The following is a 19412-nucleotide window of genomic DNA, read 5'->3' as shown; positions in this document are numbered from 1 at the left end:
GGTTTGCTCTGTCTGGAACAGAGCCCCCACTCAGATGAGGGGGCAGGATATCTTGTGCCTCCTCCAGGCCTGTCCTTATGGTGTGTCTACCAGGACGTATGACCTGACCAGAAAACAGATGTGGCTAGCCAACACAGTGAAAGGAAAAAGAGAGCGCTCAAGTGGAAAACTTACCGACCAGTCTTAAAAGAAACCTTTGGGGTCTTGGGATTGTTGAGAGGGGGAGTGTCTCTGGGAATCCCGGACAAGCCCCTAAGATGTTGTGCCAAGACCCCTGACCAGGAGCCATCTCCCCCGGTCACCTAGGAGTCACCCAGAGAACCACCACAGAAGCTAAGACACTGAAATGTAAAAGCAACAGGTTTCTTTATTGCAAGCCTAGGCCTGGGCTCCATCCACACAGTCCAGCACAGTGTAGTGAGGGAGAGAGCCCAGACCCTCAGAAGAAAGGGGTTTATAAAGGAAAGGTTACATCATATTGTGACTTTTAAAATGATTGGTTCTAAGAGGGCACATGCGGGAATTTCAGAGAGGGTGCATGTGGGAACGCCAACCTATTTATCTTAGGTAGAAACTTGTTTGCAGAACCTATTGCAAAAGCTGTTTTTTTGTGTATGTCAGAGAGAAATAGAAGAACTTATCTTTTGCAAGAGGCCAGAGCCTCCATAGCTAGGTATCTCTGGAATGTCCTTGAAGTGGAGGCTTCCCAGGAATAAAGGGGGGTGGCTGTAGCTAAGCAAACATGGATACAGAAGCAAAAATAGCACATTAGTCAGCTAGTTCCTCATCTGAGTCAAAATGGCTATCTGATTTTAAATGTAAGCATCACTGTCCAGCCACTAAGCAAGGTCACAGAAGCCAGATGCAATACATTACTTCTCCTTGGTCTCTCACCTTCAAGTACATAGACATCTGGGTTATATTCAGTTTGATATTACAATGAATAAAACATTGTGGTAGTTTGAGTAGATGGCCTTCAATATATCCAGCTTTTTATTTGTAGTTTTCATCTGCAGCCACCTGGCTGGAGGTGGTTTCACTGGGTGGAACTTCAGGTGTGGTGGTGGGTTTGAGATTTCAATCTAAAGATATGCAAAGTGTGCCTAGCTGGGGTTCCTGAAGTGTGCTGTGCTGTGTGGCTTTTGGCTTTTAGTCTTGTGCTTCTCTTTCTCTCTGCTTGGACCTGTGAAAGCAGGCCAGCTTCTGCCATTATGGAACTTCCCCTGGATCTACAATGTTTTTTTTTTTTTTTTTTTTTTTTTGGTTTTTCGAGGTAGGGTCTCACTCTGGTCCAGGCTGACCTGGAATTAACTCTGTCATCTCAGGGTGGCCTTGAACTCATGGCAATCCTCCTACCTCTGCCTCCCGAGTGCTGGGATTAAAGGCGTGCGCCACCACGCCCGGCTTTGGATCCACAATCATTAATAAATCCCTTCCTCCATAATTTTACCTGGTCTGGAAGTTCATCGCAGTGAACCTGAGACTGTCTGCTACAGAAGTTAGTACCAGAAGTGGGGTGAGTTTAACCTAATCATGTGGATGTTGGCCTTTTGGAACTTTTGTTTTGGAGGAATGGGCATGCACTTGTATATTGCAACTGAAGATGCCTTCTGGAGTGGTAAGGCAATTTTTGTGAACTATTCTGATGAGAGTTTGAGAATGCTAAGTACAGATAGTATTGAACTTCAAGGCTCTTGGCTTATGAGCTTTCTAAGGAAAAGGAAAGACTGCAGAGGACTTTGTTGGAACTAGACTACTGGCATAAGGGTTGGCTGCATTCTGCTGCCCAGGCCCAGAGAGTGTAATCGAGGTTAAATTTTTCATAGACTGAATTCCTTGGTTAAAGATAATTGTACTGAGAGATTTAAGATTTTAAGTTGGAAAACCACAAGCAAGTTAAAATTACAGGCACTGAGACTGACTTTTGGTTACTGAAGTTGCTATTGTCAACACCTTAGCAATCTTAAGGAAGAAGGCTCAACTGCTTTACATTAAAACAATGGAAAGGATGCCTGAGGACATACTATCATAGAAACACAAACTCTTTTGGAAAGAATTGACTGGAGAAGGAGCCTGATTTTCAAGGTTGAAATTTATTTCCTCCCTGAATTAAGAATATGGTTGTGCCCTGGATACCTGGTATTGGTTTCAGAAGCATGAAAAATGTGAGGAGTATTGTGAATTGCACAGAGTTCCAGGAGCTGTTGCTGAGATGTGGCATGAGGCCAGGCCTGATGCCCTGATAGGCTAAAAGAGCCTTTGGAAAATGGACTGTGGTTTGCATGAAGACATAAAGATATTTTGTATATACCAGGACTGTGCAAGGGCTACCATGGAGCACATGGTAGGCCTGAGATGGAAGGAAGTATTCCCTACCTACTCTGTCCAGCTGGAGTCTCTGGTTTCATTGAACTTGAACTGCAGAAGTTTGATGTTTGTTTGCTGGTGGTTGAGTTTGAATTGTTTTAGTCTCTCCTTGCTATGTATTATACCAGTTGAAAATGTTTACTCTGTACCTTTATATGTTGGAAGTATTTAACTTGTTTGATTTTACAGGACTTACTAAATTAAGTTAGGCAAGGCTGCCAGAACCTTTGAAATTGGACTGAATACAATTAACAATGTGTGAGGGTTATGAATCTATTGGGGGCCAAGGGCAGAATGTGGCAGTTTGAATAGATGACCCCCCAATATATTCAGTGTTTTATTAGTTTGTTGTTTGCATCTGCAGCCACCAGGCTGGAGATGGTGTCACTGGGGGTATATTAAACTGTGGTGGTGGGTTTGAGATTGCAATCTAAAGATATGCAAAGTGTGCCTAGCTGGAGTTCCTGAAGTGGCTGAGCTGTTTGGCTTTTAGCGTTTAGGCTTGTGCTTCTCTCCCTCTGCTTGGAACTGTGAATGCAGGCCAGCTTCTTCTGCCATTATGGAACTTCCCCTGTGTTGTGCCAAGACCCCTGACCAGGAGCCAAGATCCCCGGTCACCCAGAAGTCACCTAGAGGACAGCCACAGAAACCGAGACACTCGAATGTAAAAGCAACAGGTTTCTTTTAATGTCAAGCTTAAGCAGGGACTCAATCCACACAGACCGACGCAGCGGGAGTGGGAGAGAGCCTCGACCTTCTAAAAGTAGGGGTTTATAAAGGAAAAGAGTGGGAAGGGGAAAAAGGGGTTACATCAAATAGCATCTTTTAAAATGATTGGTTCCAAGAAGGCACGCGCGGGAACATTTCTAGTTGCTCATCTCTGGTCAGCAGACTGCTTGCAGATCCTATCTTTTGCAAGGGGCCGGAGGCCCCCAGAGCTAAGTATTTCTGGAATGTCCTGTTGAGCAAGCGAGCATGAGTTACAGAAGCAAAGGTCGGCACTTTAATCAGTTAGTTCCTTATCTGAGCTGAGCCCAGGATCCTCCTTTGTTCACAATGGTTTGTCCTACAATGGCAGTGTCATTGTTTAATTAGTTATGTGTTATTTCTTTCTGGTCTCTCATTTCCTCCTCTCTATGTGTCTTGGGGAGCCTATCTAGGGTCCCTATTTGAGTGTTTAAATATTTCCTGTATCTATATTGGTTGTCACTGGTTGGTAGGAGTAATTTTTTTGTACCATCAATTGGATGGTGCCTAGCTGTTGTTTCATAAACTGTACCAGCTTATTTAAAATACAGGGGCCAAAAGTAAGCAATAGTAGTAGGATGAGTAGGGGTCCTAGGAGGGTGGATATCAAGGTAGTGAACCAGGGGGAGCAATTGAACCATGATTCAAACCATCCTTCTTGAAGTATGCGTTCACGTTGCCGCTTCTCTAATCCCTCCCTTATTTTAGTCATTGATTTTTTAATTACTCCAGAATGATCAACATAGAAGCAACATTCTTCTCCTAAAGCTTGACATAGTCCCCCTTGTTGTAGAAGGAGTAAATCTAAACCCCTTCTGTTTTGAAGAACTGCCTCTGCTAGGGAAGTAAGTGACTCTTGTAAATGGGAGATTGACTTTTCTAATTCTTGGATGTCTGAGTCTATTGCTATTCTGAGGTCAGTGTACTGTTGGTTCTGAGTCACTATGGAAGCTATTCCCGTTCCTGCTCCTGCAAGTCCCAAACCTAGTAGTAAACTAACAGTTAAGGCAGTAATCGGCTCTCTCTTTGTTCTGATTAAGTCTACACCTAGATAGCAGTTCATCTCTTCAGCTGAGTAGTAGGTTATTTTAGGGATTAATCGTACCTGAACACAGGAATCCTCAGCAGTGGCTAGCACAGCTGCATTAATGCAGGCTGTGAGCCCTGTATTGCAAACCCACCAAGAGTCTTCAGAGGGAATAAGATAGGAGGAAGAGGCATTGAGAAAAATGGTCTGATCACATAAGGGAGAGGGAATTGAGTTAGATTGGGCACCAGTGACACATAGTCCTTGTCTGGATACCTGTTGGAGGGTAAGTTTTATATTTCTTGGCTGTTGCCATCTGCATTTGTTTATATCTGATGATACATTATATGAATTAGAGACTGCGACCCCTTCATAAAATGGGGGCCTCACATTATAGCATAACCAACAGGATTCGGTGAGATCAGGTCTAGAGGAGTTAAGGAAATGATAGGTAGAGTCTAAGAGTGAGAGAAGAGGGTTATATTCTTCTTGCATCAAATCCCTGCTAGGGTTTCTTTCTATGTCTTCTGAAGGCCTCCCTGGAGGTTTTTGTGTTGTCATTTTATAGGCTTGTGATGGGGGGGATGGGGCTTTGAAGAAGGTAGGGTCCTGGTGTTGTTATGTGGGGCAAGGGGTTTGACTGGTGCGGCTTGAGTTAAAGCCTTATTGGGCCCTATAGCCTGGGGTGGCTGTAGGGGTGTAATTTTTAAGAGAATGGTGAACAGGACTCCATTGTTATATCCTGACTGGTAGAGTCGCAATCCCCAAGTAATCCCTGTATCCCATTTTGTCTCCTCTTTTCCTGCTTCAGTAAAGGAAACAACAATGGGATTACATGTAGGTTGCCTTGGGGTACATTGAGTGGCCTTGCTTCTTTGGATCTTAATGAGGCTCGAGGGGGATGGCTTTACCCAAGAACAAGTCCCAGTCTGTTCACATACCCATGCTTTACAATAAAAATCTGCTTCTCCCCCACATTTTGAGATTTTCCTCCTATCCGTGGGGACTGGACATACATAAAAGCAGGTGCCCTGTAAGGTTTGCATGGCAGTATGAGTTCCACATCCTGGGATTCCTATCCTGCCTTGGTGATGGGGGTCCTGTTTAAAAAGGGCACATAAGTCTAAAGTCAGATCGGGCCGCCAAATTCTGGGGGGATGTGTTTCCCAAGTTTGCATTACCACCTGTTTGGAACTAGGGGTGATGATCTGCCAGAAAATGTTATGTGGGAGATGAGGGTTTCTAGCAGCCCAGCAAACCTGGCTATTAATTAAGCAAACAGTAAGTAACAGTATCAGTACTTGTTTCAATTTGGGTCTTTCCGGTGGAGGTGGAGCTTCAGTGGGTCCTCTGGGTCGGGATGGCTCGTCCATGTGTCTCCAGCTTGCCAGGGAAGTGGCTTTATGTGTGTCCAATGGATCCATGATGTGATGCCATCTACCTTTATGACTGTGGGAGTGGTCATCAGCACGATGTAGGGGCCTTTCCATCTGGGTTCTAAGGACTTCCGTTGGTATCTTCTGACGAGTACTTTGTCTCCTGGTTGGAACCTGTGGGGCTTTGGGGGAGCAACAGTCTCATATACAGCCCTTAAATGTGGCCAGATCTCTTTGTGAGTGAGCTGTAAACACTTTAAAGAGTGAATTAGGTCCTGGTCATCCATTTGTGCTAGAAGGTCAATTTGGAGGCTTGGGGTAATAGGAGGCGGCACTCCAAACATTATCTCAAAAGAGGTCAGACACATATGATACGGGGAGTTCCAAACTCGGAACAAAGCAAAGGGAAGGAGAGACACCCAGTCAGCGCTGGTCTCTAAAGCTAATTTAGTCAAGGTCTCTTTTAGAGTTCTACCTGTCCTGAACTCTGAGGGCAATAAGCACAGTGCAACTTACAATTGGCCCCCAGTGCAGTGGCTATTCCCTGACTTACCTGAGATATGAAAGTTGGTCCGTTGTCTGAACCTACAGAGATTGGGAAGCCATACCTGGGCAATATCTCTTCTAGTATCTTCTTAGCAACCACCTGTGCAGTCTCTGTTTTTGTAGGGAAGGCTTCTACCCAGCCTGACAATGTATCTATAAACACTAGGAGATACTTATATGCTGTTTTTCCAGTCCTAATTTCAGTAAAGTCTAATTCCCAATAGGCTCCCGGTCTGGTTCCTCTCAGTCTGGTTCCTGGATTGGAGGGAAGAGCTGTAGCATTAGTCATACAGCAAGGCTGGCAATTAGATACAATTTGCTCAATGTTCTGACTGGCATTTTTTATTTTGCGGTGGGAGTTACGCAGTAACACCTGCATCCGCTTGATTCCTAGATGGGAAGAACGGTGGATCTTTTTTAGAATTCTCTGTCCCAATCTTTGAGGTAGAATCAGGCGGCCATCCTCTGTTTTCCACCAGTCATCAGACTGTTGGGCTCCTTTTAATTGTTTAATCCATGATATGTCTTCTGAGGTGTATTTTGGAACATCTGGAAGTTTTCTGCCTCCAGGGTCTACCAGGACAGGAGCTATCCTAGTTGCCAGGGCTACATGTTTGGCTGTCTGGTCAGCTAAGTTGTTTCCTTGGGGAATTAGTCCGTCCCCTTTTTGGTGTCCTGGACACTGAATGATAGCCACCTGTGTAGAGCCCCAGAGGGCTTGGAGCAGATCTAGGATCTCTTGCTTGTTTTTAATGGTTTTTCCTTCAGCTGTCAAGAGCCCCCACTCTCTGTATATTGCTCCATGGACGTGTGCCATAGCAAATGCTTAACGGCTGTCCGTATATTTGTTTAGTTTTTTTATTAGCCCCTAGTTGTAAGGCTTTGGTGAGGGCTATAAGTTCTGCCTTTTGGGCTGATGTGCCTGCTGGAAGAGACTCTGCCCAAATGACATCTGTCCCCGACGTGACTGCGGCCCCCACGGACCTGTGTCCATCCTGGATGAAGTTGCTGCCATCTGTAAACCAGGCTACTTCAGCGTCTTTGAGGGGGGTGTCCTTAAGATCTGGCTTTACACGGTACACGTGAGCCAGTATCTCCACACAGTCATGGAGAGGCATCTCCAAGTCTGGATCAGGCAACAGAGTGGCGGGGTTCAGAGTAATGGGCGTAGGGAAAGTTATTCTGGTTGGATTCAGGAGCAGAGTCTGATAGTGGACCATGCGGGTGTTGCTGAGCCAGTGGTCTGGCGGTTGCTTTAGCACTCCCTCAATGGCGTGAGGGGTGGCAACCGTAAGGTTTTGTCCCAAAGTCAGCTTGTCTGCATCCTTGACTAGAAGGGCTGTGGCGGCTATAATCCTCAGACATGGGGTCCATCCTGCTGCTACAGTGTCCAGTTTCTTTGACAAGTAGGCAACAGGGTGCTGCCAGGGTCCTAAACTTTGGGCAAGGACTCCCTTTGCTATCCCATTATGTTCATCTATGAAGAGCATAAATGGCTTAGTCACATCAGGGAGGCTTAGTGCCAGGGCTTCTAGAAGGTATACCTTTAAGTCATCAAAAGCTTGTTGGTGATGATCTGTCCATTGGAAAGGCTGGTTTTCCTTGGTGGCTTCATATAGAGGTTTTGCCAGTTCCGCGCATCCAGGGATCCACAGACGGTAGAAGCCTGCTGTGCCAAGGAATTCTCTAACTTGGCTGGGTGAGGTTGGTGTTGGGATCCAGAGAACAGTCTCTTTCCGGGCATCTGACAGCCAGCGTTGCCCATCCCGGAGGATGTATCCCAGGTATGTCACCCGCTGCTTGAAGATCTGGGCCTTTTTAGCAGAGGCCCGGTATCCCAGATTGCCCAACATCTGTAGGAGGTCTCTGGTTCCCGCCAGGCATATCTCTTGGCTGACTGCTCCTATTAAAAGATCATCCACATATTGTATCAGAGTAAGTCCAGGTTTACGTACCCGGAAGTTTGAGAGATCTTAATGTAAAGCCTCATCGAAGATTTTAGGAGAGTTTTTGAATCCTTGAGGCAGCCGAGTCCAGGTGAGTTGGCCATTGATTCCAATGTCTGGATCATGCCATTCAAAAGCAAAGTATGGTTGGCTCTGTGGGGCTAAGGGTAAGCTAAAGAACACATCTTTTAAGTCCAGGACAGTATACCAAATGAGCTTGGGTGTTAGGCTTCCCAACAAAGTATAAGGATTAGGAACTGTTGGGTGGATATCCATTGTTCTTTTATTTATTTCCCTCAGATCCTGGACTGGGCGGTAGTTGTTTGAGTTAGGCTTTTGTACTGGTAGGAGGGGAGTGTTCCAAGCTGACTGGACTGGCTTTAGGACCCCCAACTGGAGGAGCCGTCTGATTTGGGGGGTGATCCCCTGTTTGGCCTCCATTGACATTGGGTATTGTCGTACCCTAACTGGTGTGGCTCCGGGATTTAGTTCCACCAGTATGGGGGACCTGTGTTGTGCATATCCCATCTGTGGTGGTTTGATTCATGTGTCCCCCATAAACTTAGGTGTTGTGAATGCTAGCTCCCCAGCTGATGGATGTTTGGGAATTAATGCCTCCTGGAGGGAGTATATTGTTGGGGGCGGGCTTATGGGCTTTATAGCCAGTTTCCCCATGCCAGTGTTTGGCACACCCCCCTGTTGCTGTGGTCCATCTTATGTTGGCCAGGGGGTGATGTCCACCTTCTGCTCATGCCATCATTTTCCCCTGCCATTGAGAAGCTTCCCCTCGAGCCTGTAAGCCAAAATAAATCTCTTTTTCCCAGAAGCTGCTCTTGGTTGGGTGATTTCTACCAGCAATGAGAACCGGACTGCAACAGTAAAGTGGTACCAGGAGTGGGGTTGCTGCTAGACACCTGACTGTGTGGCTTCGGCCTTTTGGAGCTGATTTTCAAGAGGAATGTGGCAGGAGTTGAAACCTTGGCCTAAGAGATGCCTTGCAGTGCTGTAAGTACAGCTTGATGGTCTATCCTGGTCAGAGCTGAAAGACCTGAAGGCAGTAAGAACTATGGACTGTGAGGTTTGGCTTGTGAGGGTGAGAAAGAGCTTTGCCTGGACTGGGCTAACAGTTTGTGTGAGAAGCTTGCTCTTGTGCCCATGTCCTGAGAAGTTGTGCAGGGTTGCTTTGTGTAGAAATGAACTGGTGTGAGCAGAGGGATATGGCACAGAAAGAAAAATCTTTGGGTGAATTGTTGCCTGTTCAGCTGCAACTGAAAGATTACAACCTTTGAGACGGGTTAGCTGACCTGCGCTGGGGCAACAAGAAGAATGTAGACTCTTTTGAAAGGGCCTGAGTGCTCAAGGAATCCTGTTCTTCAAAGTCTGCTTTATTCCCCCCTGGATTAACAAATTGGCACCCTACCTGGTGTCGTGGAGTATAAGAAATGCTGGAAAGAGGGTCATTGAGTTTGCAACATAGTCTTGTGTTTTGGAAATGGCCATGGGCAGTGTGAAGCAGGTTTGCTGGTTCCCTGCATAGAGACCCCATGGGGCCATGAGGATGAACCGTGGCTTGCAGTGGAGACCCAGTGGAGATGCTGAGACAATGAGATGGCTGCCGAGGAGCTGCCGGCCCTGATCAAGTTTCCCAGGACTGTGAGTAGCCTAGCTGGAGGGGCGGAATTGGAATGCCAGAGACTTGTTGCTGGTTAGAATTATCGGACTTGAAGATTTGTCACTGGCTGGAGTTGCTGGGCTTGGAGCTACAAATGTTTTCCCTGGTTGTTTTAAATCTTGTATTGGTTGAATGTTTCTTTGCTATGCCCAATGCCATCTACTGCAGTGTGAATTATGTGCCATTATGGGTTTTTTTGAGGTTATTTTTTTGGTATTATGGCTCAGTTAAAAGATCTTGGACTATGGGGATGTATGAACATCATTGGGATTGATTAAAAACTATGGGGACTTTTAAAGTCAAAGTGAATGCATTGTATTTTACATCATGTATGGATCTTAGTTTATGGGGGCCATGGGCAGAATGTGGTGGTTTGATTCAGGTGTCCCCCATAAACTTAGGTGTTGTGAATGCTAGCTCCCCAGCTGATGGATGTTTGGGAATTAATGCCTCCTGGAGGGAGTATATTGTTGGGGGCGGGCTTATGGGCTTTATAGCCAGTTTCCCCATGCCAGTGTTTGGCACACCCCCCTGTTGCTGTGGTCCATCTTATGTTGGCCAGGGGGTGATGTCCACCTTCTGCTCATGCCATCGTTTTCCCCTGCCATCGTGAAGCTTCCCCTCGAGCCTGTAAGCCAAAATAAATCTCTTTTTCCCAGAAGCTGCTCTTGGTTGGGTGATTTCTACCAGCAATGAGAACCGGACTGCAACACCATCCCACCAGTTTCTGCCCAAGCTTGTGGATAGTCCATCAACCAGGAAGAATCTAAAAGTTCCCCCTCCTTTGCATGGTTTTAGAAAAGCCTGTATTCTTCTGTTAGATTGGTAGTTACAAGAATTTGGGCTATTGTAGCCTTTAATTTGGGTGAAGATCCACCCATGGCAGAAACTTGTGCCCCCTGTTCTGAAAAGGATATCTGGGCTTTCATTTTAGATAACAAGTCACGTCCCAACAATGGGTATGGACATTCAGGTATGACCAGGAAGGAGTGGGTCACATGGTTGGTGCCTAAATTAACAGTCCTCCTAGTTGTCCATTGGTAAAGTTTGGTGCCTGTGGCTCCCTGGACCCAGGTAGTTTTCTTTGTCATGGGCCCCTCTGCTTGTAATAGTACCGAATTCTCTGCCCCAGTGTCCACCATAAAAGTTATTTTCTTCCCCTCCACATCAAGGGTTAACCTAGGCTCAGGGAGGGGAACTGAGCCCTGTCCCCCTCAGTCACTGTCTTCTTGACTGGCTGCCAGGATATTAGTCCATTGTTTATTTTTTGGGACAATCTCGGACCCAATGTCCTTCCTCCTTACAGTATGCACACTGATTCTTTCTTACCTTAGATTTTGTTCCTTTATTGTCTCCCTTCCAATGGGGTCTCCTCATGCAAGTGGTGTCCTGGGTGGTGAGATTTCCAGTGGCAGCCACAATTTCCTTAAGATCTTGACGATGCTTGGTCTGTTGTAGTTCTAAGATCTTAGTTAAATTTCTTTCCTGTCTCCTTTCTCATTTAATTTCTTTTTCCTCTATGCTTTCTCTTTTATCAAAGACCTTTTCCGCCACTGCTACTAAGTCCCTAATATTTGTCTCTCCTAACCTTTCTAATGACTGTAACTTTTTCTTAATATCAGGGGTGGCCTGATTAATAAAAGCAAACATGACAGTGGTAGCCGCTTCCCCTGACTCAGGCTCATATGGAGAGTATCTACAGAAGGCTTTTTGGAGTCTTTCTAGGTAAGCGGCTGGACTCTCATCTGGTCCCTGTCTGACATCATATACCTTGGACATATTGGCAGGCTTTCTTGCTGCTGCCCTGAGACCCGCTAACAGAGTCCGGTGATAGATCAGGAGTCTCTCCCTACCTTGTGCTGTATTGTAGTCCCAGGTGGGGCGGGTAGTTGGGAAACTGCCATTTATTATGGCAGGGTCGGTGGTGGGATCTCCTGTAGGCCCTGGAACGAGTTTGAAGGCACTTTCAATGATCCTGCCTCACTCCTCAGTGGTGAACAAAACCTGCAGGAGCTGCTGACAATCATCCCAGGTGGGCTGGTGGGTGAAGAGCACAGTTTCTAACAGATTAGTCAGTCCCCTAGGATTCTCAGAGAAGGGAGCATTCTGAGAACGCCAATTGTACAGGTCACTGGTGGCAAAAGGCCAATAGTGAAAGGGCTGATTCCCATCCACATCAATGGGTCCAGCAGGGCGGAGTGGTAGAGCCACTGTCTGGTCAGGGACTTGTGGGGCAGCTGCCCTCCGGCTCCGTGTAGCCTGAGCTGGTCCCTGTGGATTTGGAGACAGGCTGGCTGGGACTGGGGCCTCTAATGGAGGTTGGGGAGGACTAGGGTTGGGAGGAGGTACATAGGGGGGAGGGAAGATGTCGATTTCCTCGTTTCCTCCTGTGAGGATGGGGGCCGTCACCTCTGCAGTGGGTTTGGTATCTCTTTCAGGGGAGGCGGCCAACACCTGTGAAGAAAGGGGTAGGGGAGGAAGGAAGGGCTTTATCCAAGGAAGAGGTTCTTCTATCAAATTTCTCCAGGTTGCAATATAAGGAATTTGGTCATGGTGTCCACTCCTAGGATGAAAAACATTTTTTTCAACTTCTAATATGGTATTCAGGTGAAAAGCTCCCTCTGGTGGCCATCCTACATTAAAGGTGGGCCACTCAGAGGTACAGAGCATGATCCATTTGCCTTTCTTAACAGCTATTCCGTTCTCTCAGGCAACACTTTTGACATCCTTCCAGTGTGCCAGACAGAGTCCTAGAGGAGAAGAAGGTGTCTGTCCCATGTTATAAACGTCCAGGGAAAAGCGTCCGTAGGATCACGGTGAACATAACACACAGACATACAAGTACAACACAAACACAGAGGGCCCAATAGAGAGTTATGCGCACTTTAGAGCTAAATTCAAATCCGTGATGGCCAAACGAGTCTGTGTCCTTAAGAGACAGCTCAACAATACCAAACACGATACAAATGGGAGCTGATCTCCCCAGTAGGTTGGCTCTGTCCTCCAGGACAGGGTCCCTACTCAAATGAGGGGGCAAGACGTCTCAAGACTCCTCCAGGTCTGCCCTTACGGTGTGTCCACCAGGGACATAAGACCTGTTCAAAATTACAGGATTACAAATGCCATGAATGCGGCTTGCCAGCAAACTGAAAGTAAAAGGGAAGAAAAAGAAAAGGAAAAGGAGCACTCAGTTACTCACCCGGCTGGTCAGAGAAGAAACCTTCAGGGTCTCGGGTTTGTTGTGGGTCTCTAGGGATCCCGGGCGAGCCCCCAAGATGTTGTGCCAAGACCCCTGACCAGGAGCCAAGACCCCCAGTCACCCAGGAGTCACCTAGAGGACCGCCACAGAAGCCGAGACAATCGAATGTAAAAGTAACAGGTTTCTTTTAATGTCAAGCTTAAGCAGGGACTCAATCCACACAGACCGACGCAGCGGGAGTGGGAGAGAGCCTCGACCTTCTAAAAGTAGGGGTTTATAAAAGAAAAGAGTGGGAAGGGGAAAAAAGGGTTACATCACATAGCATCTTTTAAAATGATTGGTTCCAAGAAGGCACACGCAGGAATATTTCTAGTTGCTCACCTCTGGTCAGCAACTGCTTGCAGATCTTATCTTTTGCAAGGGGCCAGAGGCCCCCAGAGCTAAGTATTTCTGGAATGTCCTGTTGAGCAAGCGAGCATGAGTTACAGAAGCAAAGGTCGGCACTTTAATCAGTTAGTTCCTTATCTGAGCCGAGCCCGGGATCCTCCTTTGTTCACAATGGTTTGTCCTACAATGGCAGTGTCATTGTTTAATTAGTTATGTGTTATTTCTTTCTGGTCTCTCACCCTGGATCTGTAAGCTTCAATAAATCCCTTCCTGCATAACTGTGCCTGATATGGGAGTTCATCTCAGAGAACATGCAGCTGTCTTCTACAAACGTTTATGGATATTTCTGCAAATTTGTTTGTTTGTTTTTTTGTACATGTTTTCATTTTTCTTGAGAATGGGTTCTGAGACAATATAGTAAATATATCCTTTGTATGACAAGAAATTTCTGAATAAATTCTCAAAACATGACTATTTTTATGTTCCTGCAATCATTGGAGTTGCCATTGCTACACACTATTGTCAACATATGTACTTGAAATTTGATTTCTATTTACTCTGTGTTTTAAAAGTATTTTTATTTACTTATTTGTAAGCAGAGAGGGAGAATAGAGACAGATGAAATGGCAGCACAACAGCCTCCAGCCACAAACTCCAGATGCATTTGCCACATTATGCATCTAGCTTTACATAGGTACTGGGGAATCTAACCCCAGTTGTTAGAATGTGCAGGCAATCTCCTTAACCACTTAGCAATCTTTCCAGCCCCTTAAATTTACTTTTTCTTTGATGTATTTATTGATATCAAGCTGTGGTTTAATTTTTATTCCCCAGATACCTAAAGAAATTATATATCATTAAAAATTTCTCAGTTATCCATATAGCTTCTTTTGAATCTTAAGTCTTTACATAATGTATAATATTTTCATTGTTGAATTTGAGTAGTACTTTATATATTCTTGATTTAAATATATATATATATATATATATATATATATATATATATATATATATATAAAGTATTTTCTCACATAACTGTACTACAGATATCTGATGCAAAAGATTGAGAGATATATAATAGTATATTAGAGATTTTAAAAAGGAGAAATTATCAGAGTAGTGATCCTTCTCCCTTTTCCAACAGATAGTTTTCTGACTCTTTTTCTGCTTTGCTTCTGTATCTAAAAAATATATTCATTTATTTACAAGGAGGGAGATGAGAGAGAGAGAATGAGTGTGGGAGGGCCTTTTGCCACTGTGAAGAACTCCAGACACATGCACCATTTTATGCATCTAGCTTAATATGGGTACAAGGGAATTAAACCAAGGTCATCAGGCTTTACAAGCATGTGCCTTAACTGCTGTCACATCTTTCCAGGCCATAAGAATATTCTTATTTATTTAAGGAGGTCTGTGGAGATGGATTAGTGGTTAAGGCACTTGCCTGTGAACCCTAAGGACCCATGTTTGATTCCCCAGTACCCATGTAAGCCAGATGCACAAGGTGGCACCTGTGTCTAGAGTTCGTTTGCAATGTCTGGAGGTCCTGGTGTGCCCATTCTTGCTCTCTCCTTGTCTCTCTCTCTCTCTTTCTCTTCATGTATCTAATAAATTAATAAAACAAAAAAGAGAGGGTAGAAAAAGAGAGAGGGTGGGCACAACAGAGGCCTCTTGCTACTGCAAACTCCAGAAGTATGTTCCATTTTGTGCATCTGGAATTACATGGAAATCTAACTCTGTCAGGCTTTGCAAGCAAGCACCTTTAACAACTGAAAAATATCCCCAGCCCTATTCTAAATTTTTAAAACTAAGAACTATAATTTCTAATTTTTTTTGTAGTATGAATATTATGAATACATTATGTTAAAGGATATGAATAAATTGATAATGTCATTTACAAAGATTTTCCAACTTAACTTACTAAATTACTTAATTGACTAAATCCATATTTCAAACCATACTTAATTGTCCCATCCAATATCTCTTAACCATTTCAATGAATTCTACCTTTAATTTTTGCTTTAATCCTCAAGTTTTCTTTAGTCATTTTCCATTGTTTTCCTGAGTTTATATTACTTATTTATTTCAGTTTTCACATTTCATTTTAAAACAATTTTTTTCAAAGCTGTTGAATCAGTATCTTTTTTAAAATATTTCACATTTTTTGACAGCTTCCATAATTGTAAACAACATTCCATTGTAATTCCCTCATTCTTTCCACTTTCCCCCTGGAAACTCCACTCTCCATCATATCCCCTCCCCATATCAATCAGTCTCTCTTTTATTTTAACATCATGATCTTTTCCTCTTATTATGATGGTCATATCTAGGTAATACCAGGCACTGTGAGGTCATGGATATCAGACCATTTTGTGTCTGGAGAAGCACATTGTAAGGAGTCCTAACCCTTCCTTTGGCTCTTATATTCTTTCTGCCACCCTTTCTGCAATGGACCCTGAGCCTTGGAAGGTGTGATAGAGATATTTCAGTGCTGAGCACTCCTCTGTCACTTCTTCTCAACACCATGGTGCCTTCTGAGTCATCCCAAGATCACTGTCATCTGAAAAGAGAAGGTTCTCTAGCCAAAAGTGTGAGCAGTATTACTATAGGGGTATGAATGTTAAGAGAAGTGCTTACTGGGCAGTTTGGTGAGCATAGTATATACATTTAGCCAGACACCAGTAGATGTTACATCCCTAGGGCTCATGACTACACCTGTTTTAGGTTTTCAGCATCAGGGATGTAATCCCTCTGATGGAGGGGGCTTCCAGTCAAATTAGAAGGCTGTTGGTTTCCCCCATAACAGATGTGCCACTATTGTACCTGTTGGCTCATTTGGCCTGGCTGGCCAAATATAAGGCTTGCAGTGTCCACTGTTAAATATCTTCACTGATGATTTCTCTCTCTCTCCCACTGAACTGCATGTAGTATGGCTTTTTCCAGCTTTCTGTCAGATGGTCTACATGGAGGAGGTTTTCAGCTCAGATCCAGCAGGATTTCTCAGTGACCTTGCAGCCCAAGTAAATGGAGTCTTCAGCAATAGGTTCTTACCATCTATTCCTGATGGAAAACCAATAGCCTCTGCATGGCCCATAATGTTTTAGGGATATCAGGGACCTCCCTGGCCAACAACTCACTGGAAGATATCCCATCCCTGGCACTGAAAATTTTCTAGTAACAATCTACAGTTCCTATATATTCCATTGCCCAAGAAATTAGGTTTTTATATGACTTATTTATCTTATTACTTATGACTTATTAATTTTAGATTTTGATTAACCCTCCCTCCACCTGTACTTTACTCAATATCTTCCCCTGACCTCACTTAGGCTTTTTTCACCCCCATTAATCTGTTCTTCTACTTATATATATACAATACCTACCTATTAAGTCCCCCCCCCTCCCTTTCTATTCTCTTTATATCTCCTTTTAAGCTTACTGGCCTCTGCTACTGAGTTTTTTCCTTCTCACACAGAAGTCCAGTCATTTGTAGCTAGGACCTACATGTGAGAGACAACATACAATGTTTGGCTTTCTGGGGCCTGGGTTACCTCACTTAGTATAATTCCTTTCACATCCATCCATTTTCCTGCAAATTTCATAATTTCTTGTTAATCATAAGTAATTTGTATTTTCAATTCTATTTTTTCTCTTACCTCTGTGATAAGGAGATTTTAACATGGCCTGTAAAGACACGTGCCTCCTGGCTTCATATCATAATGGAAATCCCTTTCCAAGGGCTTTGTAGATGTGGCAGCTCCTCAGGTACAGCTCTACTTGCCCTTCTGAGATAAGGTCACACTGTAGCTACAAGTTTGCTCTTGCTAACTTTCTCCCAGTTCTGTTGGTCTTCTCATCCTCATACTGGGGAAGTCAGCTACTTTTATGAGCTTCCCAGTGAGAGAGCTACATGACAGAGGCTGAAAATTCTGGTAGGATGGGAGGGTGTGAAGATGACCACACTCATGAGGTAGACTTGTGAGTCAGTTTTCTGAACCCAGAAAAAAATTATGTAAACTCATATGTGGATGCTTTCTCAATGGAACTCTGAGCTTCACATATGTTATTGTTTCAAATTTACTCATATTGTTAAACTATTTTTTTACTGTATTTTACTGTTTCATATTGTGCATGTTTTATTACCTCTTTCCACATTAAAATGTGCTTTTCTAACCTTTACAGCTTTTTACTTAACTTCTTAGCTATCACCACTTAGCTAACTTGAAAATAAGTTACATTTATTTTTTAACTGAATAGCTTAGTTTATTAAAATAACTGACTTAGGCATCTGCAATGGTGACTTCAACCTCCACTCTTGGTTCAATGTTGATGGAAGTAATCTTCTTAACAATCTCAGAAGGACTATGTAAATCGATGAGTCCCTTGTGAATCTTCATCTGGAAGCGATCCATTGTCTTGGAATGTTCACCACAAGGTGTTTTCCTTGCAGTTATTCTCAGTGTCTTGGTGGGCATGCAAAATGGTCTTTTTACTTTGAGGTTATTTTCCTTGGGTCCTCTGATCAAGTCAGCACACAGCTTTTTCAGGGACTTCACGTTTTCAGCTGGTGAGTGTGATCCAGTTTCTCTGGATGGCCACCTCTTGATCCCTGGGTGTATTTCAGGTATCTTTAAGGACCATGGCTGTGGTATGGCTTCATGACTAACTTGTTCCCCAGCCAGAGTGAATCTCAGTGAGTCAGGAGCAGGAGCTAAGGGAAGTTCCTCTGCACCCACAGCCATGTCTCAGAAAAATCACATCTATGTTTTATCTTTTCTGTTTTATTTTATATTATTGATTTATGTTTTTATTGACAACTTCCATACTTATAGACAATAAACCATGATAATTCCTTCCCCTCCCACTTTCTCTTTCACAGTTCTATTCTCTATCACATCCCCTCCCCTTTCAGTCAGTCTCTCTTTTAGTTTTATGTCATTATTTCATTTTTTTCTCTCCTATTATGATGGTCTTATGTAGGTAATGCTAAGCACTTTGAGGTCATGGATATCCAGGCCATGTTGTGTCTAGAAGATTGCATTATAAGGAGACCCACCCTTTCTTTGTCTCTTACATTCTTTCCACCACCTCTTCTGCAGTGGACCCTGGGCCTTGGAAGGTGTTACAGAGATGTTTATGGTGCCTTTAGAGTCATCTTAGATGTCACTGGCATCTGGAAAGAGAAGGTTATCTAACCAAAACTTAGAGCAGTATTCATATATGGATATCAACCTTAAGAAAGTTGCTTACCAGACAGTTTGGTGAGTATAATATGTGCATTTACTCAAACACAAGCAGGTTTTATAACCCTCGGGCTCATGTCAAGCATGTGTAGTCTTCAGCAATAGCATCTTACCACCTATTCCTGGTGGGAAACCAAGAGCTTTGGCAGTAGTCTGTAATGTTTTGTGGGCATCAGGGATCTCCCTGGCCAAAAACTTACTGGAAAGTATCCCATTCTTGGCACTAAAAATTTTCCAGTAACAATCTTTGGCAATTACACATTTCCTCTCCTTGTACTTTGTTTTCTAGTTCTTTGATTCTTGGTTGCAAGGTTCTCCTATTACACATCAAGAGGATACAAAGTTATCTGAGGTTCAGCCTGAACTTTCATGATAAAAGCCTCTTAAAGCAGGTGTTGCAGGACTTAATACTATTATATTCTGAGCTTGTGTGGTGCATTAATTTTGGTATTTATTTCTTTAAAGGCATTGCACAATTACATATCTGTCCATGTATCAGAAATTCTCTTGAGTTCTTAGCTAACAAAATTCTGTCTTGGATATAGTCTTGGAATTGTGTTACAGTTTTTATCTTTTGTGTATATTTCGTGGGAACCAAGAACAAAACAAAACAAATGATAAAGAAATCATAGATTGTGTTGTATCTGCCTAAGCCACATTTATGTAAAGTACACTAGAAAACTTAATAAATGATGTCATTTATGGTCAATGAAAAATCATTTAATAATTATATATTTTTATTTTATAAACAATTATTCTTTACTTTGGCATCTGTATTCAGATAGCATTAAGGGATGTTTGTAAACTCAGCAAAATGATCAAGAAGTTTTGGAATATCATTTTCGAGAGCTCCTATTTTTATATTTTTTTGGTTGTTACTCCATTCTTCCAGACTAACTGTA

General features: G+C 43.6%; 1 pseudogene; it reads right to left on the bottom strand.

The window, feature by feature from the left end:
* Window positions 1-17547: 17547 nt before the first annotated feature.
* LOC101597555 lies at window positions 17548-17908 on the bottom strand (annotated as a pseudogene).
* Window positions 17909-19412: the final 1504 nt, after the last annotated feature.

This window comes from Jaculus jaculus, chromosome 4 (assembly GCF_020740685.1).
Source record: "Jaculus jaculus isolate mJacJac1 chromosome 4, mJacJac1.mat.Y.cur, whole genome shotgun sequence".
NCBI lineage: Eukaryota > Metazoa > Chordata > Mammalia > Rodentia > Dipodidae > Jaculus > Jaculus jaculus.
The sequence above is the reverse complement of the archived record's forward strand: the minus strand, read 5'-3'. Positions and strand labels throughout refer to the sequence as shown.